This window comes from Panulirus ornatus, chromosome 52, assembly GCF_036320965.1.
Source record: "Panulirus ornatus isolate Po-2019 chromosome 52, ASM3632096v1, whole genome shotgun sequence".
NCBI lineage: Eukaryota > Metazoa > Arthropoda > Malacostraca > Decapoda > Palinuridae > Panulirus > Panulirus ornatus.
In genome coordinates this window covers 14,508,539-14,534,862 of record NC_092275.1, presented here as the reverse complement: position 1 = coordinate 14,534,862, position 26,324 = coordinate 14,508,539, and the positions used below count along the sequence as shown (strand labels likewise).

Below are 26,324 nucleotides of genomic sequence, written 5' to 3'. Positions count from 1 at the left end.
CTCTCTCTCTCTCTCTCTCTCTCTCTCTCTCTCTCTCTGGTGAAAGAGAAAGGTCATGAAAAGTCCGACAGATTTTAAAGTTGAGGGAAAGTTTACGACCAGCAGGATGCTGATAACATGAGGACCAGCAGGGACCTGGTATCATGAGGACCAGCAGGGACCTGGTATCATGAGGACCAGCAGGGACCTGGTATCATGAGGACCAGCAGGGACCTGGTATCATGAGGACCAGCAGGGCCCTGGTATCATGAGGACCAGCAGGGACCTGGTATCATGAGGACCAGCAGGGACCTGGTATCATGAGGACCAGCAGGGACCAGGTTAGGCTACATGTAACGATCATAACAATATATCAAGACATCATTATAGTCTTGCAACACAAGAACTTGGTGAAGCAAAGTATCACTCGCCTTGGTTTTATTTAACGACATAATAACTACATATGTCATAAGAGCTATATATCTAATGTCATAATTATATATATGTCATAACTATTCATTTGATAGTCATAATAACTATATACTTAATTTCATAGTGACTATATATGTCATATAACTGTATATTCAATGTCATGATAACTATATATTTAACGTCTATTCAATGTCATAATAGCTATATATCTAATGTCATTATAACTATATATTTGACATAACTATATATTTCAGATACGTATGTGTTTAAACCTTTCCCTCCTCTACATAAAACATAATTAAAACCATATCAACAGTTAGATAAAGATGAATCTAGAACTAGAACTCTGTCTACCAGAAATGAATTAAAGATGATGGAACGAGGCTCATCTAGACGAACCTTACTCACTCCATCAGTTTAAACCTGAACCCTTCAGCACATGACAGTCCCGACCTTGAGCACGACGCCACGGTAGACCCCTTGAGCACGACAGTACGACTCGACCACGACGGTACGACTCTTAAGCACGACTACGGTGCGACCTTGCACACCGAAACTACCCTTCAGCACGACAGCCCTGGAGCACCAAGACAGTACACTTGAGTTCCAATATACGACCCTTGAGGAGGACGGTATGACCCCATAGTCTCGTTATTATCGACGGTCGTACCCTCGATTACGAGGATCGTAGCGTCGTGCTCAGGGCTTGTGTACCTTCGAGTTCAAGCGTCGTATTGTCGTGCTTTTTTGTCGTATCTCCTAGTTTAAGGGTCGTACCATCGTACTTAAGGGGGTGTATCTTCGAAATCAAGGGTCATCGAGTCGTGCTCGAGGGGTTAACACTGCTAATATTCTGTACCTTACTTAAATACAACTGGGCATGTAACAGCGCCTCCTGATCCATTGAATATGGGAAACTAATATTTGGAAAGATAAGAGAAAACGAAGTCCGTTGCATGGGTAGCTCAACTATTCGTAACAACTTGGAGTATGGGAAACTAACGCGTCTGGATTGATCAAAGAAAACGATGCATGTAAAATGCAACCCTTCGTTATTATCTTTCCCTCTCCCTAATCATCATTTCGCAGTTTTCAATTATTTAGAATTCGTACATATCTCCACTCACATCCCTTCTCTCAACTCTTCAATGACACAGTGGCTCTATAAAGCTAACCCTGTCTTCTCTCTAACCATTCTTTTCTACCCCAGACTTGTGGAACCCATTCACTCGTTCACTCTACTTGACCCTCTACGTCCCCCTGCTGTAAGTCGTCCTTTAAACTCAGAACTGTTTTTTCTGAGTTCGAAACACCGGACAGTATCCCCCACTTCTAACCATTCTTTAACTCCTCATTACTAAGCGGGATCTCCAATACACCACTTACCTGTAACTATACCTCTATTACTCATCAGCAATACCTGTAACTCACGCATGAACCTCATTCTTTTCTTTTCCTCTACTTAATATCACTATTCCTTCTCCACCACTGAGCTCCCACCGTCATGATGAAAATGGAGTTAAACATTTGGTTCACTTTAGTGTAAGAGGGACACACATTTAAAGTTTGCTATCTTAATATACAACTTCTTTAAGAGTCAAAATATAAAGAGGAAAAATAAATCACACTGGATGTTTAAATCTGACGTAGACGTGTGGGTAAAACATAAGTTGTATCCCCCTGAGCACGACGCACGACCCTTGAGCACAACACACAACTCATTAGTCTGTCTGTGACGTTCTTAATTTGTTTGTTTTTTCTCGATGTATTTGTCATTAGGTGTACTTGTAACTATCCTTATGAACACTTATCTCTCCGTATCTCTATCCTTATTTATATTCATAAACTCTAGTCTTTGTCTACCTACACTTGCTTCTATATAGTAATCAATCAACCTACTGTCAATCTATCTGCCTGTCTGTCTGTCTCTCTATGTATCTCTCTATTCTGGGTTTGTCTGTATTATTTTCTCTTTGGCGCCTCCTTCTCTTTTCCACCTCTCTCTCCCGTCTCTCTCTCTCTCTCTCTCTCTCTCTCTCTCTCTCTCTCTCTCTCTCTCTCTCTCTCTCTCCAGGGAGAAGATAGTTACCCCAGGCAACACCCCTCCCTTTCCTCCTTCCCCATACATTTTCACATTTTCATGCCACTTCCTCCCCCCCCCCTTCCTCGCCCCCTCTCTTCCCTTGTGAGGCGGCGTCAGGTCAGCTGGGGGAGCCACCTGTCAACATGACCAGCTGCTGGTTCTTCAACCCAGATGGTTGTCCCTCGTGACTTGCGTCTTGACTCTGTGATTACTGTTTGTGTGTTATGGGGTGACCGCTATCTTGCCCCGTCCTCTTAACTTTGTATATACGTACCATGTCTGCACTCCTCGGTACACACACACACACACACACACACACACCATAGAGAGAGAGAGAGAGAGAGAGAGAGAGAGAGAGAGAGAGAGAGAGAGAGAGAGAGAGAGAGAGAGAGTTCACTAAGCATCATAGTCCCTTCACCCACTTGGCCAAGTAACCCTCACCTGTCTTAACCCTCCAACATACAGGCTACAAAGACTCTACCTCCTGAAGCCTCCTTCCCTGTCTACTGACGACGGTCTTGTACCTTGCTTTATGATCCTGCGTCTAGCCACCTTCACCTCCATCACTTTAGTTACATCATTCATTAGTAAATAAGATTCTTCAGTCAATACAGTCATGATATAACTTCTGGAATAACTGGGTTTATCATTAGAATGCGAGACATTCCCATTCACACTTTAGAGAATTTCCATGGTAGTATATCCTCCCCATGTTCGATTGTTGCTCCTCAACTATTTTTCTGCATGTTATTTAGGTAGAGGGAGTGCTGGACAGGGAGGAACCCCCAACTTGACTCACCTGTTTCCATCTCAAACAAATGCTGATGCTGACTCCAGCAGATGCCGCCATGCTCATGGAGGACCATCAGGACTCGTGCTGTGTCCCCGTCGTGCACGCCCTCACCTCCCACTCTCTGGAACTCGTCTGGGTAGTTTAGTGTAAGAGGGTAATATGGGGGTACGTGTGGCTCGATGGTTCCTCCTCCACAGATGGCTGTGGGGCTACGTGGCCCACAATTTACCCCTCTCCAACATTAAATCATCTCTCGCCCCGTCTCTCTCAATCTTGTGGTAAGAACGGGTTGTGGTGAGGGGCCCGACACCCTGGCGAGGCAGAGCTGAGGCCACGTGTCTGTGGTCTGGAGGGTCGGAGGATCTACAGTTACCACTGTGTTAGTCATCTCAATGTTAATATACTAAATCGTTTGTACAGGATGACAAGAGGTCTAGACCGATGGGCCCCCGCCTCTGTCTCTGCTGTTTCCTCGGCTACAAAAACCTGCGGAGATTTCCTCTATGTACGAAATTATCCCTGAGGATGGAGGCGAGGGAATCCCAACTTAGCCGGAGGAAGGATCCCACCCACGTATTCCCTGTGCGTCGTGGAAGGCGAAACAAAAGAAGGAAAACGAGGAGTGCTCATGCTCCTCGAAGGCTCAGGTTAGGGTGTGTGTGTGTGTGTGTGTGTGTGTGTGTGTGTGTGTTCTGGCTTGGCACAAGTCTTGTGGAGCCCTGTTAAGATAGAAAATACGTAGTTACACAAGTATACAATATATCTACAGTACACATTTGATATTATTGTGGGAATCCTCTTCCCAAGGAGCCACATAGTAACTATCTAGAGAATTTCTGAAGACAAGAGAAGAAATCTCTAACATTATCATTTTATGATTAGAAATGTTTAATGTGATTTGTGTAGCTATTATCGAGTTTCTTAGGCAGTTTCTCGCCAGACTTTCCTGCTTTTCCAGACTTCCCAACTCTGTTCCTTACCACAGTCCTCCTTAACTATCACAGTTTGCCAGCATCATGATACACTTATATGGTAATGACGTTACCAAAGCGAAGAAGACAAATTAGTTCTACTCGTATGGGTAAAGTTAGTAATACTCCAAGTAGAACTTCTCTATCTTGGTTGTGCGTCTGCCTCTACACGTGCGCTACACAGCAGATAGCTCGGATCCTGATATGGTTTAAACATGACATTAAGGCATGGCCAGTTTACCTATTGGTTCCCGGACGAGAGCCACGCGTTCCCTGCCGGACGACTGTGTTGTGTTGATGTTCTCTGAAGGATATGTACGGAGCACTGGCCTGGCCACCCTTGTTACCCACAGAGTCTACTGTGATTCATTGTCCTCACGTCTTGATTTCCCTTTGTGATTGATAACGTTGGGTCATTCTCAGTCTTGCCTCAGCATGAAGTTAAAGGATGAAACAAACCAAAGAGATGGTGTTTTTCACGCAAGTGTTTACCATTGTGTTGTCCTGTTGGTAAAAGATACGTAAGATATTTGCCTTAACTGACTGGATGGTACGTGGCAGCTCTACAGTGGTCTGTTATTGGTTCCTGGCGCCTGAGATGCCATTTCGATTTAAGACGAGTTTTATGATTGTTCATAGTTTCTGGCGGTTACTACCACCAGTGCGGCATTATCAACACGACCGAAGAGTCTGGTATGCACTTTGGAGGAGAGTCTGGCTAACTTTGTAATCTGTTTTCATCGTAAAGTCATGCACTGTGCGTCATAGTCAAACAATCTTGTCACATCACAAATCACATGATCCTACGTTAAACACAGAAGAGAAAAAAGCCAAGACTAACTAAGCCGACATACCTCTGTATTATCCCAGCGTAACTGTAATATATAGATGTTCCAATTTCATCTCCTTTGCAAGTCCTGGCGGGAAGTGCTGTGAGCTAGTCTCAACATACTGAATCATCTCGTGATGAAATACATGAAATATTTTAATCCTTTTTATGTTTCAAGCAACAGATTAGTATAAGAAAAATCTTCTCAATCTCCTCGAACATTAGTGGTTAAAAAGCAAATTTTCTAAGATTTAGATTAGTTAAGAAAAAAGATACTTGAAACGCTTTACCAGTTCATTCACAATTAGTTGTGCGCAGAAGAAAGCAACCAGGCATTTTCACCCTTACAATAAACAAATTATGAGAACACTTTAACAACCTATACAAAAATCGAGTGAGAAACTTGATTAATATGGTAATAAAGCAACAAAACCCCTCCTGGTATAATGGATATCCTCAATGTAGACTTATATGAAATTCAGATCCGTTTAACGGGGTCAAAGAAAGAAAATTTAACATCAATATTTTACACTAGTTATCCATAAAAATATATCATTTTCTGTGATGTATTAGTAAAGTTTTCTTCTTAACGGGCTAACTGATGTAAACCTTCGTGGTTACTCTGATGAATCAAAACAAACAAGACAGTTAATAATAGGTACATATATAAATGTTTTAGGGTTTATATATATATTTCTCCTCTCTTACACTGTCTTTAGAGAAAGTTAGACTTACGAATGAGGGATCTAAAGCGACAGGTAGATGGTAATTTGACAAACATAAATGAATGTACGTTCCGCACTGGCAAATATGTTGTATCACGTTCCTATATACAGTGAGTACGTTTAGACTAAGTCTAGCAGTTATAATCATATCAACACATTATTACTCTCCGATAAGGCAGGTTATATAAAATTCCTTAGCGTATCTAAAAGTAGTTTTGCTTGTTTTCTAAATGAAAAGAACTTTACACTGTTAATTGAAAATCTGTTTATACCCAAGTAAAGTTTGTTATAACGGGCAAGTGGATAGTTAGTCTGGGAAGGGTAAGTGCCTCGTAAGCTCAGGCCGGAGAGGTGTATGCTTACCTTAGTAAGTGGCTCAGTTGGGAGGAGGTCGGTTGTGTTGCATCGATATGGTTGCCGAGCATGTTGAGGTGGGTCTGTCGTGGAAGTGTCTTTATTTCATTGTGCAGATGTTGAGTGCTTGTGGTTGCCAGGCAGCCGGTGATTGCTCTGGGTGCTTTGTGTTGTGTGATTTGTAATCTAGTCATGTTTACTCTTAGTAAAAAAATTACTATTATTGTTATTATTATTATCATTATCATTATTATTTATTATCATTATTATTTGTAATTGTTGTAGTAGTAGTTGTTGTTGTAGTAGTAGTACTATGTAGCTCCCAGACATCTTTTATGGGGCTTCTGCAGCGTTGAGGTTGTGGCTCAGTCAGAAGCAGAGGAAGGAGGTCCTCTGAGCAAGATGTTTCCCGGTGGTAACTCGTGAGCAGAGGCAGTTTTGTTATATATCACACACACATCAGACTTGAAGAAGATAGGCAAGATTTTTAAGACGAAAGATCACATTTTTAGAAAGCAACCCAGATATTAAAACTAAGTCCAGAGTTTAAAATGCCAGACGGGGTAAAGTGATATGATAACTGCATTTTTTTGTGTTTAATCATATTATCATAAATCCAGACCTGCGTTTTTCACCAGGTAAAACAAGATAAAACCACGTCAGCCAATATCACACAGCACTCAAACCCAACCCAGAAAAAACTTCCACACTTTAGAAAAAAAAATCAAAGATGTTTTTTCACTAAGACATTACTCCACCAGGAAAGCACTTCACTAGAACATTGTTCCAAGTGGACGGTACTCCACCAGGAAAGCACTCCACTAGAACATATGGCCCACTAGGACACTACTCCACCAATAATTGCTACATTAGGGCAGAACTCCACTAGGGCATTACTCCACTAAGATAGCACTACACCAGAGCACGACTCGGTTTGAACATCAACCACTTAGACAAAAACCTGAGTGGGTAGATATTGATTTAGAACAAAACTAGAGGTAAAGATCTTCAAAGTGGAATGTGAATCATTACCAAAATTAAACCAATGATCGTATCAGTGTTCAGTCATTGGTAGTACAATGTCTGATTGTGAGTGATAATTGGTGATGCTAATTGGTGATAATTAGTGATGCTAATTGGTGATTATCAGGATCGTGAGTCGGCGGTGCTTGCAGGAAGGGAGCCCTTCTAGGTCTGGGCCCACTCCCGCCCCAAGTGGCCCCCCCTCCCCGGACCCCACCACCAGAAACCCCCAACACCTTCCCCCTCCTCCAGGATCCCCCTTTCCTGGTCCCATTCCCCCTGGAACCCCTCCCCACTGACCCTACCCCCACCCAGGGACGTCCGGCTTGGGGGGGTGGCGGCATCCGATCCCCCCTCCCCCCCTCAGGATATGCATGACGTCATCTCCCGGTAGCGGAGCGTGGGAGAGGATCCCAGAGGCTCTGTGTTGTTGGTCGCACGGAGCGCTGAGTGGGCTCACTGGTGGAGCCTACTGGTGTGTAGGCTCACTGGTAGAGCCTACCGGTGTGTGGGCTGACTGGTGGAGGCCTACTGCTGTATGGGTTGACTAGTGGAGCCTCAGATTCCTCAAGACCAGATGAATTACGATGATTCCTCCTCGTGTGTGTACCACAGGTCAACACTTGATCAAGATAACTCGTATCTCAGACATAGCTGGGGTAAACAATATATTTTCTATCATTAAAAATTGAATTAGATTAAAATTCTATTGTTTACATACTGAAAAAATGTATATTGGAAGTTAGACGCAAAGTATTTACATACTGAAAAAATGTATATTGGAAGTTAGACGCAAAATAGTGTCTCAACATCTGACCCCAGATCATGAGGTCATCCCCTCCCTGACCTCGGCTGACCTGAGATGTAGCCTTGATATTAGGATATGATACCACGAGGATAGCGAGTATACCAAGACAGAAGACAATCATATTAAGAAAGGAAGGAACATGATGTCAGAAAGCTTTGATATCTTATCAGAGAACTGTACCTTTTACTATTATAAATGAGTTAATGTTTTGATATGGTTCCAAAATATGCCGCTATCAGGCAGGTTAGTGATTAAGATATCAAGGCACTAAGATATCAAATCATGATACCACAATAGAAAACAAACTATCATGGAAAATGGTTTCTAAAAGTAAGGAAAGAACATATAACCAGATGGAGAATTAGATAACAGAATGGAATGATACTAGAAGCAGAAGATATCATGATTTGGGTCATGGTGCCAAGGTATATGTTACAGACATAACGACCAAGATATCAAGAGAAACACCAGAATAGCAGGACAGGACAGTGGGAGCGGTAGCAGGTTGAGGGATCACCACACGAGGAGGCCCCACTAAAAGAACAAGACATCAAGGAGGAGAACAAGATAACAAGATAAACATGTAAATGGCCGAGGAACAAAGTAACAGCGTAAATCTTCGCTAAGATGATGAAAGATAAGATACCAGAATGAATATATAATAAGGTAAGGGAACAAGATAACAAGATAGACAAGGAAGGGAATGAGGAACAAGATAAAAACGTAGACAGTAAGAGTGTGAACAAAGAAGATAAGCAGGTAAAAGACAAATAAGATAAGAAAGAACCAGATAGCAGGATGAAGAGAAGGATATCAGGATACGACGCTGTAGAACACGTAATGATGCTTGAGGATCTGCCGCGCCCACAAGGATGGTGCAGGATCTCCAACACTGCTGGTGAGGGAGTGGCGGTGGTGGAGGGTGATCTCCCTCACCAAGCATAACTGTCTGGTTGTTATCTTTCATCCACTATTCCACCCCTCTCCCTCCATCCAGCTCTTCCTCTTCCATCAATGGTTGTTCCACTGCTCCACCATTTCGTTCCTCCTCCTCCTTCCATCAGGGATGTTCCACTGTTGCATCACGTGTGTGCGTCCATCCCATCCTAACATTCCCGAAACGTTGGTTCGAACCCCCCCCAGTGCATGCGCCCTCTACCATCCAAGATCAGAACTTACACAACAGTTGTGTTGACATAGAAAATGGTCACCGATGCCTCACACCTTCATCCCTCTATTATCCCCGCCACCGTCACCTCCTCCCGCTTGAGATCCTTCGTCATGTGGTCGCAGCTTTGGTTCGACAACTGCACTAGGTCCATCCCAGCTTTGCTCAGACCGCTACAGAAACATTCCCACCCCAACCACTGTGAACCTAAGCATCAGTAGACTGTCACCCCAGAGTCTGGGGTGACACTGTGTGTAGACTGTCACCCCAGAGTCTGGGGTAACACCATATGTAGTATCCAACCTTTTCATCCATGTAGTTGATGTACTAACCAATTATCGCTATTGGTGTCATTATTATCATTGATATGGATGCTAGGCCTGGGTCCTACACAAGCAGGTTGGGAGGAAGGTGGATGTTTTGGAAATAGAAATTTCTGAAGACAATTTGTGATGTGAGGAGGGTCGATCACGTCAAGATAAAGTAAGATATAAGCGAGTTATTAAGGCGATAATATATGAGATAGCTGAGGAGGGCGTGCTGGTGTGGTGTGAACATAGGTAGCGGATGAGTGAGTGAAGAGAGGTTGACAAAAAGGGTAGACTTGTGGGAGGTGGAGGGAACAAGAAAAATAAGCGAACCATGGAGGAGGTGGAAGGATGGAATAAAGAGCGAGTGTGTAACCGGATGAGCCACTGATACGACCATTAGCAAACGTTTTATGTTCACAGGGAAAAATATGTTGTTTATAACCCGACGTTCGCCCTCCAGTCCGCCATGGTATGAGGTGTGGTGGTGCAATATTACTAGTTATCCGTCCTGAGAACACCTGATCCCGGCCCCAGGCTTTTATCGTTCATTCGGGGACACTCCACTGCAGGCAACACGTCTTCACAAGTAGCGGTTCCTGTATCTAAGTAACCTCAGTAGCAAATCCGCGACTTCATTCCCGAAGTAACGATTGAAATGTTCCTTACGTAACTTCAGCAACTGTGAGGCGTCTCTTGGGATCAGAGGCTGTCAACCATGCTAATGAGGTGGTGGTTCCCAGCCTCCCTCAGGCGATGGTCTGCTCTGTGGCCCTCAGTGCCACTCCCTCCTGGGTGCCACTATCCTTGATGTTAATCCATTTTATTGACATTTCTTGTTGGCTTGCCTTCCCCTCTTTTGCACCCCTCTCTGTCAATAGCCCTAGTGGCACTTACTCACCCGGGTGCCACTTATCTTGGTGATAATTCCCCCTGTGCCACTCCCCGCGCTGCACTTGTTGCTCACGGAACTAGTGGCTTCCTCAATCTTGATGGCATTTCCCTTACACACTTTTCCCTTTATGTACTGTAACCTGAGGTCTGCCGGCCACTTGACCTTCTCCTGTTACACAGGCGGGGCCAGGCTGATGATTCAACCTGACCCGCCGCCACCACCAAACACCACAGGGACGTCTCCCTCCCACCACCACCTGCAAGTCCTGAAACGTAATGATTGACCCACCACACCAGCCACACCCCACCTGCCCCACGTCACATATTACTATGGAATATACTTAGTGACTTCCACCACCGAACTACGCGCACACAATATAAAACATACCCATGAAGTAGCTGAGTACAACAATGATGAGCGATAGTGGCCCGCGAGAGCGAGGAATACCAATAGTTTCCAGATGTATAATAATGTATGAACTAACCTGACGAGGGTCTAGTGTGGAGGCCGAACTGATGAAAGTTGATAATGAAGCAGATACCAACAAAAACTTATTAACTTTAATGAATGACAAGATAACTATAATCTCAATTTGTAAACAGAAAAAAAAAATATTCCATAGGAATGCATCACGACGGACCCAGGTGATGATAATGTGGATATGTTGTGATGATAACAATCAGAGTAGCAATCAAAACTGTGTCAAATGAACAACAATGGAATGTACAACATCTACAACGGGTAGAACTGCTGGAAAAATACTGGGTCCACAACCGAAGCATTACTGTAATGTTGATATAACATCTACAACCCAGGCTTTGGTTTGTTTATATAATCACGAGGGGTTATGGCCGTCATGGTAAGAAAGAATAACAATTTTATAAGGCGAGACGTGTGTGTTATGGACCATGGCAGCAGGTGATAAGACTACACACGTCATACAACCATCCTACAGTCAACAGTTTAAGTATCGTTGATGTTGTTTGGTATAATGGCTCTCAACAGCTGAGATACGAGACTCATCCTTAATACGTAATGTTCCTGGTATGTTATGATGTCTGCCTTTATGAACAAAGTGTCTGTAGCCATAATATCCAGCTACATATATTTACAACAATTACAACATATGTTTACAACATATGTTTACAGCAGGGTGAGGCTGATGAAGCGTCAGTAAGGTTCCTGGGCTCGTGTTTCGAGTACTCAAACTTGCGATGGTCGAAGCTGTTTCATTTCGGTGAACCCCAGTGGTTTTGGAAGTTTGCCATTGTTCACCTGCGGTGGCTGTGAATAACACGTCCCGGGATCCTAGAGTGTTTTTGTGTTCGTGTGTTTGTATTGTGCCAACTGAAATAACACTGAACGTTGATGGAAATTAGTGTTTTCGTGGTCATCCATTGGCAAGTTCTGAACATGACTGGGCCTCATTCGAATTGGAAGCAGGAGCCTTCCTCGCTAACGTGAGTTATGCTTTGATTTTCATGAGACAAACCTGTGGTAGTGACTGTGTTGTTGTGTTACTGTTGGTCTTAATGATTCAGACCCATCCTGACCTAACCTAACCAACTCCCAGAATACCACAAGCTTAGGTTAGGTCCAGATGGTAACTGTTCTCACCTTGTGCTCAGTAATGATGGACTTGTTTAACATCATGATGGTTCCAAGCTGTTAAAACCACACCCAATCAGGCCTGACCTATGTTGAAATGATGTACAGTTATACCTCTGTTTTAGATGAACTATAATACAATAGTTTCTTACATGTGATGGATTGTTATGAGTTTAGCAAGTCATACCGTTACCATCGTACCTTACCTAGCCAGCTTAGCCAGTTTTTATTTGATGTCCTTGATGTTGTCCAACCATAAGCTTGGCATCCCAGGAATGCAGCTCAAACACCTGTCGTATCTTAGTGAATATATCCACCGGTCACAACAGTGGACGATGGAAGCTAACATGTGAGATCCTGGGTTGTATTGTCACTTGTTTATACGATGTTGTCTCGTGATGTGTTTCATCAGCTGGATTTTTCATCCATGACCAGGAATGTTACTTGCAGTATTGATTAGGATTTTGGCTTGAGATGGTAGACTTTATATTTTCGTAAATATATTTTCGTTCCACAGCGCCTCGAGTGATGAGGGTTCAGTGTAGTGTTAGTTGTTTACGAGTGGCGGGCGACTTAAACTGGCAAGTGCTACAAATATGATCGGGTTGGATGACTGAAATAGTTTGGTGTTTCTCGCTGGTAACTTTACCTGATCATAACGTACATGTGGTGTGTCTTGGTTGTTTATAGCCCCGTAAATACCTCCTGATGACAGTAACAAGGCTGTTCGGGTTTGGTCAGGAAGAACAATTACTTGAATTGTCACAGTAGTTCGTTTTGCCCTACCCGTGTGTATGATGACCCATCCAGCCACTAGGTCCTGTACAACACCTGGAAAGTCTTGATATGCTTAGGATACCATGACCCACTCTACTGACGTGCTTTTGGTGTAGTAAACCTGTTTTTAATTCTTGTGTTAGTGGTCAAAACGGCACATAATGGTGCCGTTAGAGGACAGCAACAGTACATGATGGTACAAGCCTGATAACGAGGTGGGTCGGGGTGAGGGTTGTGATGAGAGTCCAGTGTTGTTCCTTGTGGTTGTTGTTGGCTGATCTTAACTTCGTCACTCATCATAAACTGAAAAAATCCATACATGTTAACAGTGTCCAGGAGCACATAACCACAGTACCACAAAGACGATGATGATCAGTGTATTGTAATGTCTTAATACTACGTAGTCAGGTAGTTTACTGGTTACACTATGCTACAGTTTCAAGCTTTCTCTTTCATCTTCGTTCCTCTTCACTAGAATTTCAACAGACTGATCCTATGGGAAGACAAACGGTAGTTCGTCACCAGGGTTGGTAGAGAAGGTAGATGGTAGAGAAGGTAGATGGTAGAGGAGGTAAATACCAGGCATGTCCGTATCTTCGTACCGTTCTAACATGGTAGAAACAGAGTAGAATGTCAACACCCCAGCTAATTCATGACTATCGCCTGGCCATTACTTCAGTTAAGAAGTAATTACAATTACATTTGTACATAGTTGTATCTTCCTGTACATTCCTGACTTCATGTGTATTAATAGAGTAGGAAATATTTACTGATAGATTCTTATTGCTCAATCTGGAAGTTGCCCCAACATGAAGCTTATGTGAATGTTTGACATTCTAATCTGTATAAGGTAATGTGAAAGCGTCATGCGAGTGTAAGAACCGGACAAGTCGGGGAAAACCTACTGGCTGATTTACATGATGGTTGTTTATGATTGCCAACAATAAATGCATTACAGAAGGACTGACTGGTTATACTGTATCTATAAACAGTTAACATACAATCTAGTTCGCTCCGACGTATGAGAACAACACACTACACGTTACAGTCAGCGGTTGTAATCTTAGGCTACCATTTGGGTTAAGTCGTTAACCATCACACTTGTTATAGATCACGAGTTATTAATGACGTTACGGTACACAGTCAGCACTCCAGACCCCACCACCACCACACACTCCCTCCTGACACACGTCAACACTTCCCGACCTTCATCTTTTATTCCAATTTTCAAAATGGAAATTTCAAACTCAGTGAAATGTACATCGTTCTTTGTGATAGAAACACGTAAGAGGCAGAAGAAATAATTAGGTTAATACACTATCGAATCTACTCGTGTTATACCCACAGGAGGAGGAGCGGTATGCAAGAAGTTATTAACCTTACCACTGGGTGGGTGGGTCTGTGTGACGTACGTAGACGGACGACGTAAAAGTTAGGTTTTCAGAAATTCCGAACCTCTGGATGACGAGATGTTCGAATTCCCAGAACAGGAACGTAACTGCGTTATAATCGATCTTTCGTAAAGGCAAGAACATTCTGAATTTCACAGTTTGCAGAAAAGTCGAGGCCATGACGTCGGTCAGAGGAGCAGTGGACGCTCCACACTCACAACGCCATTTAAGTTTCATCACGACACTTGTAAGCCCAAGCCATCTTCCAAACATGAGACGCAATGAATCGTATTTTTCTTGTGTCTTCACTAAGCTTCCCTTTATAAACCTGATGATCCTGGAATTTTGAGGGCATTAAATGGATTGCATGGTAAGCTTACCTTTTAGAAAGGTTTATACTAAGATAAGCGTATCATGCATCGTCTTGCATTCTAGGAACCTCGTATTTCATGAATATCACTTGACCTGTATAATGTATAAATATTTTACATATCTGAATTTACGAAATGATAGAAATATGTGTTAGATCGAACTTCAGGTACACATTCATCATGATTTGACCACGTTAACGACCTGGGAATATTATCTGGTCGTTGGTTACACACACACACACACACACACACACACACACACACACCCAGGGGCGTGTGTGGCCAGCAAGTCATCAAGTGTCATGACAACCTGGGGGTTTCCTCTCATACCGGAAGTTGACAGTGTAAATAATTGTGTCAAAGTCGAGCAAGTGGTGTAGAGGCGGCCGCCACCCGGGTCAGCGCCCCCTGCCTAGTGTGGGAGGGAGTGAGGGAAGGTTGGACGGTGGAGGGCGGTTGTGCCAGGGTGTAAGGTGGGAGGAATGGTGAGATTTATATTTCCTTGTAATACTTTACTGATCGATCGTGTTAAGTGTGTTTGGTGAAGGGGAGGGGGGAAAGGGTATGGTTGTGGTGGGGGTTCATAAACTCCCCCTCCATCAGAACTGGCACAGGGCATTGTGGGAGGGGGAAGAGGGGGGGTGGGGGTTCCTTCTCCTTTGAAGATAGAACTTTGGACTTAGTTGGTACTTGCTGTGAGGCAGGCCTGTAGGTTAGATATTGGAGGAGCCGACATTATTAAAGTGATTTTAGTGAGGAATTTTCCTTTCCTGGTGTCGTATATAACATAACGACCACAGTCAAGCTCTTATGATTAGTTCTGTGCGACTGAAAGTTTGTAACTGAGCCAGTCGTCTGAACCCTCTAAACCCTAGCGTCTGTGGCTTCCAAGCTCCTGACACTCACGGACGAACCTTCGCCTGTGAGACTCGACGAACGAATCCTTCAACAGCTTCACATTCCTGGTCATTGTCTCACACGTGTGGAACATACGTGAACATTGTAACAAAGGTCCAAGGATGATCCTGGTCAGTCATGACTCGTACCGTCCCCTCTAGACTGACATAATGTCTGGTTCTTTCTTGTCATATATTTAGTTTCTTCTTAAACAAATTCTAACATATTTAACTTTAGCTGGGGTGACCAGCCATCCACATGGGGCTGCATAGTCGTTAACCTGTGTCACGTAATTGATCGAGTGTCTGTCTTTGGTTAGTTACTAGCACAGGGACACTACATGGGGAAGGCCAGGTTGCAGGAAGTGGCGGAAGGTTTAACCTTCGCGATCAGTCGAGAACTTCCTCCCTGGATGTGTGTGTGTGTGTGTGTGTGTGGGGGGGGGGGGGGGGCAACCGATGCACTCCGCTGGACGCAACATGCGACGAAACTGTGTTGAATATTCCAGTGAGTCTTACTTGCTTTACCGTCAACATTCCCTGAAGATGATGATTTAGGAATATAGTGAAACACCGGAGATCATTCAAGCACTGAGCAGTGTACGATGTACAGTTGTACAGTCCATAGTGATGAGTATGGTACTTGTACCTCCCACATAATGAAGGATATGTGGAGAGAGTACGAGGTAATCGTCATGTTGTGTGTGTTTGGCTAAGGTTAAGTTTGTTAAGGGTTGGATGATCTGTGAGTAGAGGTCGCTGAAGTGCGAGGCATGAGTGAGCTTTTTATTTCTGCCTGCGGGTTTGGTGGCTAGTTATGGAATGGTTTGAGTGTAAAGGTTTTAGTGCTGGTACATAGCAGTCAGTGCTGAGCATCCGAAGTTGGGATAGAACTATGAGGATATTTGTTTGATGTCTAGGTTTTTGAGTTATTAGTTGCTGGGCAGCCGGTAACTGTTCTGGGTGCACGATTTCGCGTGGTTTGCATCTTTGTTATATTTGCTTTTGAGAAGGTGGAAGATAAGGCGGGTGAGGCACAGTTTAGAGTGGAGCGGATGATTTATTTTTGAGGACGCTAAAAAATTCTTTTTCTTGTCCAGATATGGTGTTCTGACGTTGCTTAGTTTTTGCGTTGCTTTTATGTTTTTGGTATGAACAGTGTTTATGGCGCCGGGAAATGTTGGTGTTTTGTTCAGTAGTTGTCCATGCAAGGTGACTGGAGTGTACAAAGCAGATTAGATTTAGAAACATGGGAGAATCTGTGTTATTGAGCGGTTGATAGTGTCTATCTGTGGGAATAATTCTATGGCGAGGAATCTGGCTTCTATACATGGTATAAGCGGCGAGTTAGAGGAAGATCTAATATCATTTGGTCAAACCTTGCGAGACTCGTGTGCAAGAATGCTGCTGTATGGCCTGGTCAATCTGGTGTTGGTTTATATATCTATGTACGACCACTTACGACCCTGGTATGAATATTTAATGTACATCTCCAAATGTTGCACCGCTTGTAACAAACATGAATGATTTGTGTTTTGTACATCTGGACGTATTTACTGCATTGGTTCTGGTTTAATAAACGTCAGCTGAAGACAGACATTAAATTCAACAACATACGGTCTTGACAGTTAGTATCTGGGGCGCTGAAATGTGTTCAACTTGTCCACAGGAATAGTAACTGTCACTAGGACTCTTGATGTAGTCTTATGAAGATGTGTGTATGTGTGTGTGTGTGTGTGTGTCAAATGCTTCAAAACGCGGAACTGATAAGTCAGAACCTCGGCTGTGGTGCACAACTTAGCCAGAGATATGCAGATGACACTGTGTCCCTCCGTGTCTGTGTCAGAGTTATGCATCATCATTTTTGTCATTTTGGGATCAGAGAAAAGTCACCATCCACAATTCTATTTCTAACATATTATATGTCAATTGCAACAATTTCGGTAAACCTGCTTTAATCTTAGTGTGTTTTCCATTTCTTGTTTCGGTAATTTTAGTTATGATCGGATAACGTGGAGGTGTTGTGTGGCCAGCGTTGTGGAAGACCCCTAGAATGTTTCTTGTATTTTTCTTATGTGCTTCGTTGAGCAACGATTCGTCTCCTTAATTCAGATAATCTCCAGCGGTCACATGATAGTTTAATAACACACGTATGCTCTTAACCCATTTCAAGGGAGATGTAATCCCTCTCAGACTTGTATATGGAGACACAAGACCCTTTCATTTTAGCCCCTATACCGTGACCTCAATATCTTAACTATGACGCTGTTATCTCGGTATGAGCGAGTGTGAGGCAAGAGCCATCATTATCCTCTGTATCAACCTCACATTTTTCACTTACAAAAAATTCTGGCGGCTTCATCCTCCAGTGATCGTGAGGCAAGTGACGAGGTGGCCGCGCGTGCTTTCACCACAGCCACACTCACGCCCATTTTTAACAGTTTCTTTCTCAGCCGAGCCTGGTTTGCAAAAGGTAATCTTAGATTTAGTGTTTTTGTATGAAAGTGTTGAGGAGGATTTACTTCTTTAATGACGGTTGGGGCTGGCCTCATAGAAAAGATGTGCAGGTCACTTGCCGTCTCGCTGTTAAAAGGTCTTGTCTATATCATGCAATACTGCTATATCTATCACTCGCTCGCTATACCAACGTCTTGATGTCTATACTAATTTTAGGTACGAACTCGGGTAAGAAGTATCACAATGTGCTCTCTTCATCCTATCTATGTGGTATCTTGGTAAACAAACCTCACAACACCTATCATGTTTACATAGTCAAATTTCTGGAATCATTCAGATGAAACATTATGAAAAGTGTTACATATATATGACAAGTGACGCGCTGGTGAGAACATCTAGAATTAATATTAAGTTCAGATATAAACCTCATACATGAATCCTCTTATCCTGTACCACGTTTTCGGTGGGCAGTTATATATATATATATATATATATATATATATATATATATATATATATATATATATATATATATCCTTCACTGCCCTGGTCACCGCAATTGCTGCATGTGCCACCGTATAGGATATTTCCCCCAGGAACATGAAAATATCAGCATTTGGCGAGGTGGTGGTGGCGAGGTGGTGGTGAGGTCGTGGCGCCGTAGGTAATGTGATTACCAGACATTTTACACTGACTCCCTGTGTGTGTGTGACATCTTCCTCAAAAGTTCAGATTGTCTCTCTCTCTCTCTCTCTCTCTCTCTCTCTCTCTCTCTCTCTCTCTCTCTCTCTCTCGTAGGTACGTGTGGTTATTCTATCACTGATCTTCATCTATGTTTTTTTTTCTTGTAATTTCCCTCAAAAAGACTGAATAATCAACTCTATATTGCTTCGATCATCTAAGGTCACACATAACATGTTCGGATGATAACTTACTCATTCTTCCTAACCATTTTCTACTCTGGTCACATATAGTTATTTCCTGCCTCTTTCCTAAGCTAATATTAACTAACTTCCGTGATGACATCATGAGGACATTTCATGGGACGTTTATATATTTCGAAATCAAACTATAAAAATTCAACCTTTTTTTTTTTTTTTTTTATCTCGCGAGTCGCCTACTGCTCGTTAAGCAATGTGTGTCATGACTGACGATTCTGTACAGACGTAAACAGTAGTCATGGTGGGAATGATCAAATTAGTGAATAATTATGTCCAATGAAGGTAATTAGAACCACTACTCATGACCATATAACACGGGACTGCATGACCACCAGACATACCCATCACTGACCTCCCCAGTACACCCCTCATCATGCACCCTCAGACACTGACCTCCCCAGTACACCCCTCATCATGCACCTTCAGACACTGACCTCCCCAGTACACCCCTCATCATGCACCCTCAGACACTGACCTCCCCAGTACACTCCTCATCATGCACCCTCAGACACTGACCTCCCCAGTACACCCCTCATCATGCACCCTCAGACACTGACCTCCCCAGTACACTCCTCATCATGCACCCTCAGACACTGACCTCCCCAGTACACTCCTCAACCAACTGGGAACCTTTGGCTCCTGGCTGGCTGAGTGAGTAATGGGTTGATCATAGATTATGTAATAACAAAGTCTGGCACACATGAGTTATGGCTGTGATAATCTTAGGTGTACGTCATTCTGTATACGAGATTATCCGAGCTATAATCCGTAGGACAGTTTTGTCGTCGAAAGTGATCCGACCAAACTGATTACATAGACGAGTGGAATCACATTACATACGTTTGATGATGGACACCTCACGTAACCCCTCACTGGTCCCACTCCATCCTAGATGTATGACACACACTCCTCGCCTCGGGTGTAGTGTGTGTGACACACAATCCTTATGAGTTACACATTGATTCTGGTGCCGGTGTTGCTGGGTGTTCAGTATGTGTACTGTAGGGCAGGCGTGACGACACATCTCGCTGTGGGCTGATAGCCTGAGGGTTGAGTGAGGGTTGTTTTGGAGGCTGGAGGTCCGTGTGTGGCGCAGGACGCTGTGACGTCAGGGATAAGATGTCTGATAATTTTTTTTTTTTTTAATCTTCCTTTTTGCCCATGTGAGGACATTCTGGTTTGTTTGTGTACTTGAGTGTATGTTGCTGGTACAGTGTGTGTGCTCAAACACATGGGGAAGTGTGTGTGTGTGTGTGTGTGTGTGTGTGGTCTTATGAATACATAGATTTGATGAATGATATGATGACATCATTGAAATTTGCACCCTCCTTCCATCTCTTTAATATATATATGCTGGCCCTAAGGCACAGCACGTACTGGATCCCGGGCACAGCACGTGCTGGACCCAGGGCACAGCACGTGCTGGACCCATGGCACAGCACGTGCTGGACATCAAGACGTACACCATTTTCATTAATCTAGTCAAAAGGACAAAACTTTTTACAGAAAAAAACGAGTTTTTGACTAAACAAGTTACATTCTTGTGTCTGGAACAGTTGGGGTCACTCCACGTGAGAACTTCAGTCTAATTTCACTCTAACGAACGGAATCATCTGGGATGTTTTGCTTTGAGATGACGTGTTGAGGTTAGGGGAGGATGACACGAGGCCCCGCTGCTGACCTTACGGGGGGGGGTGGGGGCAGACACACGTCAGCCTGGGTCACTGGCTGCGTCATCAAGCTGGCCATGGCTGACACTGATGCTGACACTGGCAGCTGATAACGCTGACTGAACGTGGTGATGAGGGTGACAGGTACAGGGGGGGGCGGGGGCTCATACTTCTCACTCCCCCTCACTTTTATCCCCCCCCCCCCGCCCCATCATTAGCTCCCCTGCCCCATCATTAGCTCCCCCGCCCTACCATTATCACCCCTCCCTCCCTCCTCCTCCCACATCCCATCACATGCCCATCCCTCGTTTTCTTAGTGATTTCATGGGTTTGTTTGTTTGTTGTTGTCTGGACTATAAATCCCGCCTCAAGAGTCTGCCATGAGTAACCAACCCTCAGTCCCTCTCATAATGTAACCCACCAGATAACGTATTCCTGAAGACGTTACACAATCTTTTATAACGAACTCAAGATTGTCTTTCAGAGCAGACGAGTAATCTTTTTACTGCATTCAACATAAAAATCTATTTCAAAAATGGGAGCGATTTAACTTTGCAATATGTTTCTTACATATAAAACTTTGAATCACACGTTTCATGTCTTAGCAATATGTTTCTTATATCATATATGAAAGGTCGAATCACCCGTTTCATGTTGTTACTATACTTCTGTTGTTACTGTACTGTGCAGTTTGTTTATTATGACTGGTTCTTGGCAGCTGCTCAGCTAGCAGTTACCTGTCGACCGTCTTGCGTGACCGACCAGCTGGCGCGTCGTGTCTGTAGAAGTGGCCCTTCGCTGGGGGGCGGCGTCTTGGGGTACAATATAATGATACAGGGAAATACACAGGTGTTACCGGACTCCACCTGCTAGTGAAACGTCACCTCCGGTGAGAATGGATCAAGGGACGTCAAGGAGTCCAGCAGGGTCATGCAGGAGGACCTGACCCATGTGGGGTCATTGCTCCCCTGGGAGGTCCTGCTGAGGGCTTACCCTTGAAGCTCAAGCTGGCTCGTACAAAGAGCCCTTGAGGTTGTATGATAATGATAGTGAAAAGAATGATAACTGATAATGATGACAATAATGATAATGTAACTAATAACGATAACAGCAATAATGACAGTGATGATAATGATAATAATTACTGAGAGGAAAATAGAGGACAGTCGTGGAAACAGATTTACGATAGAAAAGCGAACTTTTATGCGTTGTCTATTTTATATTTATTTCTGGAGAATTCAAACTTTCCTTTTTCTTTCACCACAAAACTCGCCTTTGTCATCCCTGCTCGTGATGTTATGTATCTTGAGTTGTACTCGATTTACACCGAGGTACGCCGTGGGACAGTTTAGAAAGGTGTTTCAGGCTGTAAAATGTAGGTTGAAGAAGGTTTGGGGTCTGTAGATTGAACGCTACGCAGTGAAAAGAGTAATGAGGAAGATCTAATCAATCTGACAAAAGTACGCCTGACTGGGAGCAGATGATGTTTTTCTCTGAAGAAAAGAGAAGTTGTGGAGGGTCATTGTTGCCGGAGGTCCCACAATGGCTGCCATGATTGTGCGTGACACACACAATGTAATGCAGCAGAGCTCGCTGCTCAGGCATGAAGCAACTGCTGGTGTGTTACGACAGAGAGAGAGAGAGAGAGAGAGAGAGAGAGAGAGAGAGAGAGAGAGAGAGAGAGAGCATCTTAACATCAACATGGAATCGTGTGTAATCCAGGTGGTTTAAGTTACTAGTTGTTATCATTACTTTAGACTGACTGGTTCAGCCTGAGGCTGTGTCTGTCATGTGACTGGCACGAAGTGGACTGAGACTGTCAAGTGACTGGTGCAGTCTTGGACTGTGACTGTCAAGTGACTGGATAGATGATCGTGTCAGATTTAGAACCTACTTTTTTGTTGTGATGTTGGAGACGAAGAAAGAAATGATGGTGATGAAGATGTACGTGGCAGTGATGGAGAATATGCGGGCGGGTGGACCCACTCTTGGAGGTACCACAAGACAGGTGGGAAACGAGGAGGGAGAATTATACTTATTTTCAAGCACTTTATTGGGAGAGAAGGGAAAGAAAGGGGGAGAGGAGGTGGGAGAGGTAGAGGAGGTAGGGAAGTGGAGGGAGTGGGGGCGGTAGCGAGGGCGCTGAGTGACGGTGTGGGAAGGTGTTGACGTCTGAGTACTTTCCCACGCCTGGTTTGTGCATCTCCTCCCTGATCACCGCTCAACACTGGTGAGAGGTTCCACTTGACTCCACACTGGTGAGAGGCTCCACTTGACTCCACACTGGTAAAAGGCTCCACTTGACTCCACACTGGTGAGAGGTTCCACTTGACTCCACACTGGAGAGGTTCCTCTTGACTCCACACTGGTGAGAGGCTCCACACGGGTGAGATACTCCATTTATCTCCACACTGGTGAGAAGCTGCACTTGGCTTCACACTGGTGACGGGCTCCACCTGCTGGTGAGGTGCTCCACTTAGCTCCACATCAGTGAGAGGCTGCACTTGGCTTCACGCTGGTGAGGTGTTCCACTTTGCTCCACACTGGTGAGAGGCTGCACTTGGCTTCACACTAGTGAATTGCTCTACTTAGCTCCACACTTCTAGATCAGAGAGACCGTCTCTTCGGTTCCACTTTGAGGAGGTAAACTGCTCCACTTTACTGGTAACATCGTTTGTCTCCACATTTGTGGGGTCCTCCACCAGGCCGTACGTGGTAAGGGTATTCTTGTCCCCAAACTGGTGATATACTGCTCTAGATTGCACATGGTTAAGGTCCTTGACCTCTGCAAAGCATTTGACGAGTGTGGTATAATACTCTGCGCTCTGAACAGCTTTCTGCTTCTGGCTTTTCTTCTGTTTTCTGTTGCATACTTTTACCCACAGTCGGTCCACTGCAGTGCTCGGTGACAGAGCTACTTCCTACCCTATCATCAGTGGTGCTCCTCAGTGCTGTGTTCGATCGCCCACTCTCTCTCTCTCTCTCTCTCTCTCTCTCTCTCTCTCTCTCTCTCGTCTCCATGAATTATCCTGTCTATTCAGCGTTTAACCTTGTTCACTCTGACATGGATGATTCCAGTCTACATGTTTCAACTTTCTCTCCTCACCTTAATTCAATGCAAAAAATAAGAAGTTTCAAACTATATATCTTTCTAGATCCTACTTGTTTACCCATTCAGATTTTAATGCAGAGCAGTGCAACCCCCTGTTTACAGGTGCCATAACCATCTACCTTGTTATTAGCTGTTTCACATTTTCAGTTTTATTCGCCTCAGTATGGAGTCCTGCTTCACATGTGAGTTGGCTTTTCTTCCAACTTTCTCTAAACCAGAGTGAATCCTTCCTTCTGCCTGATCAGCTCTGCAGTCATGTGCTCTCCTCAACCAGCCTTAGTTCTGTTTACCGTGATGGCGTTGCCTTCTCCCAGTTTTGAAAGTAGCATTTCACCCACTGCTCTCGTAAGGTGCCTGCATGTGTGTCTACCACTAAGGCTTTTAAACTCGTGATAAGTTTCTGGCCTCAACTTCCAACAGTTTGGGTGTGAAGGCAGACCATACGAGGATTAACCGTTGCAGGACCTTCTTTCCTCGAATGGCAAAGCTATGATGTTGTCTCCCCTTTTTTCGTCTTTCCTTTTCCTTTAACATTTTATCTTTCAAAGTCATGTCTACGAGCAACTCTGGGGATTAACCTTATCATCCCCTCCTCCCACCACCCCGCATAGTCTGCTCATCTTCATGTTTTGTCCCGGATGACTGAGTCCTGGTCGTATCCGTGCCACCATGAGGAGCGTCTCCACACTGAGGACAGATCCTTCGCTCAGTTCCACACAAGTGGATCTGTTTTCCCCACGATAGTGTGACAATCCATTTAGCTACACACTGGTGAAACACTCCACATGGTTCCTCCCAGCTACACACTGATGAGATTTCCACGCTGGTGAAATACTTACCCCAGGCTGTCGTGCCACTCCACTTGGCTCTACACAGGTGAGATACTCAACCAGGATCCACACGAGTGAAGCAGTTGATTCTTGGCTTTACACTAATGAGACCTCCACTTGGGTGAAGACTAGTGAGAAGCCACATTAAACTTCGACATTAGTGGGACGCTCCACTTAGCTACCCAGTGGTGTGACGCCCTAGTTAGTTCCAGAGAGATGAGACGATTCCCCCTTGACTCCTCCACAGTGGTGAGATGCCCCACTTAGCCTCACGCAGTCGAGGCGTCTCACTCGGGCTGATGTAAACAAAGATTCCTTGATCAAGTGATATGAGGAGGTCCCCAGGCGAGGAGGGTCAGGGGCCAGGGGCAGGCGACGCTGACACTGGCAGCCAGAACCTTCACATCTCTACAACATGACTAATTTTGTAGGTCAGTGTTGAGGTTTGGACTTGGCACAGTGATATCCTGTGGACTATGTAAAGAAACATCATATTATTCCTCAGTGTTACATAGCGACTACTGAGCATCTTTTCCTGTGCAGTACTTGGTTACAAGACTCCACCTGTGGTCCACCTTCGTCCGTAGTAGCAGGTCCTGATGGTTAGTACCTGAACTGAAGAGGAGCCGCTGTGCTTGGTGCTCTACTGCTTCAAGTTGAAAATGATGTGGTGAGGAACCCGCCGTACAAGAAAATGAAGTACACTGTAAATGTGAAGGTCTTGTGGGCATTAAAGGTTCTGGTGTCTACAATATACAGTAGTTTCCAACGTGGAGCGCCAGTGTGTGTTTGCTGACAATCTTGTTATGTGTTGCACGTCTCTCTCCGTTGTCATGATCGAGTCCACACCGTCACTGTTCTCCCATGTTTGTCCAGTCATGTGAAGCCTTTAGATCATATGTCACCCCTTGTCGCCAGGTGTTAGTTAGCATCGTATATGTTTCTCACCAGCACAAGGTACCTGGCAGAAGCTTACCTATCATGTGAAATATATAAAGCTTTAATTGCTTACTTGCATCACAGATGGCGTCTTCTTTTTGAAAGAGAAAGTCATAATGTAGGCATGAGCGTCGGTGTGGGCTTCGGGAACCTGGTCTGACAAGTCGTTAAAGCTGTCTCTCCTTAACAGATGACCCCAAACACCACCCTTCAGGCAGTCCAGCAAACTATTAGGTAGTTTATGGACATAGTCTCATTAGAGACACGTCCGTGACTGTTGTCTCTAATGAATCAATAGATCACTTCCATTCTGCGCCGACGACCTGATGTCTCCTGAGGAAGCTTCACGAGAGAGTCTGGATCAAGGCGGTCTTCAGACTGGCTCAAGTGGCGACCAGGCAAGTCCTGTTCAAGCAGACTGTAGTTTGTTTTCATTCTCCGGGTTCCCAGCCACGCCTCTCCTCCCACGCCCTAGCCACGCCTCCTTTCCCACGCGCCGACCATACCACTCCTCCCACGCCCCCGCCACGCCTGGGGAACTGAGGAAGTCGCTCATGTTCTTTGATTAAGATAAACAAATACATTCGTCTATATATATGCGAATTTGTTTTCATATTTACTGAGATGTTTATTGGTCTGGTTTCCACGATGAGGTTGAGATTGTTGTGATAAGAGCAGAAATTATCACACGCATACCGTCCCAGGAACGTCCTAAGACCGATTCAGGACCGTCCCAGGAACGTCCTAAGACCGATTCAGGACCGTCCCAGGAACATCCCAGAACCTGACCATGAACTTTTCCGTCCCGTCCTATGGAGGTCCCCTGACCATCTCATGACCTACGATAACCATTACAAAGCCATCAACTCAACCTTGACATTAGATGACGCAGCGCACGCAAGGGCATGACGAGAGATGAGGCCAGTACACTGTACACCACCAGAGATGAGGCCAGTACACTGTA

At 44.4% G+C, this 26,324-nt stretch overlaps 1 long non-coding RNA gene across 1 annotated transcript in view; it reads left to right on the top strand.

Annotated features, from left to right (window-relative positions):
- LOC139765106 (uncharacterized) overlaps positions 1-26,324 on the top strand; it is a 76,952-nt gene that overhangs the window by 9,680 nt on the left and 40,948 nt on the right. Inside the window, exon 2 of the long non-coding RNA XR_011716573.1 lies at positions 3,708-3,934. This is a non-coding gene — a long non-coding RNA (uncharacterized lncRNA). The remainder of the gene's footprint in view (positions 1-3,707; positions 3,935-26,324) is intronic.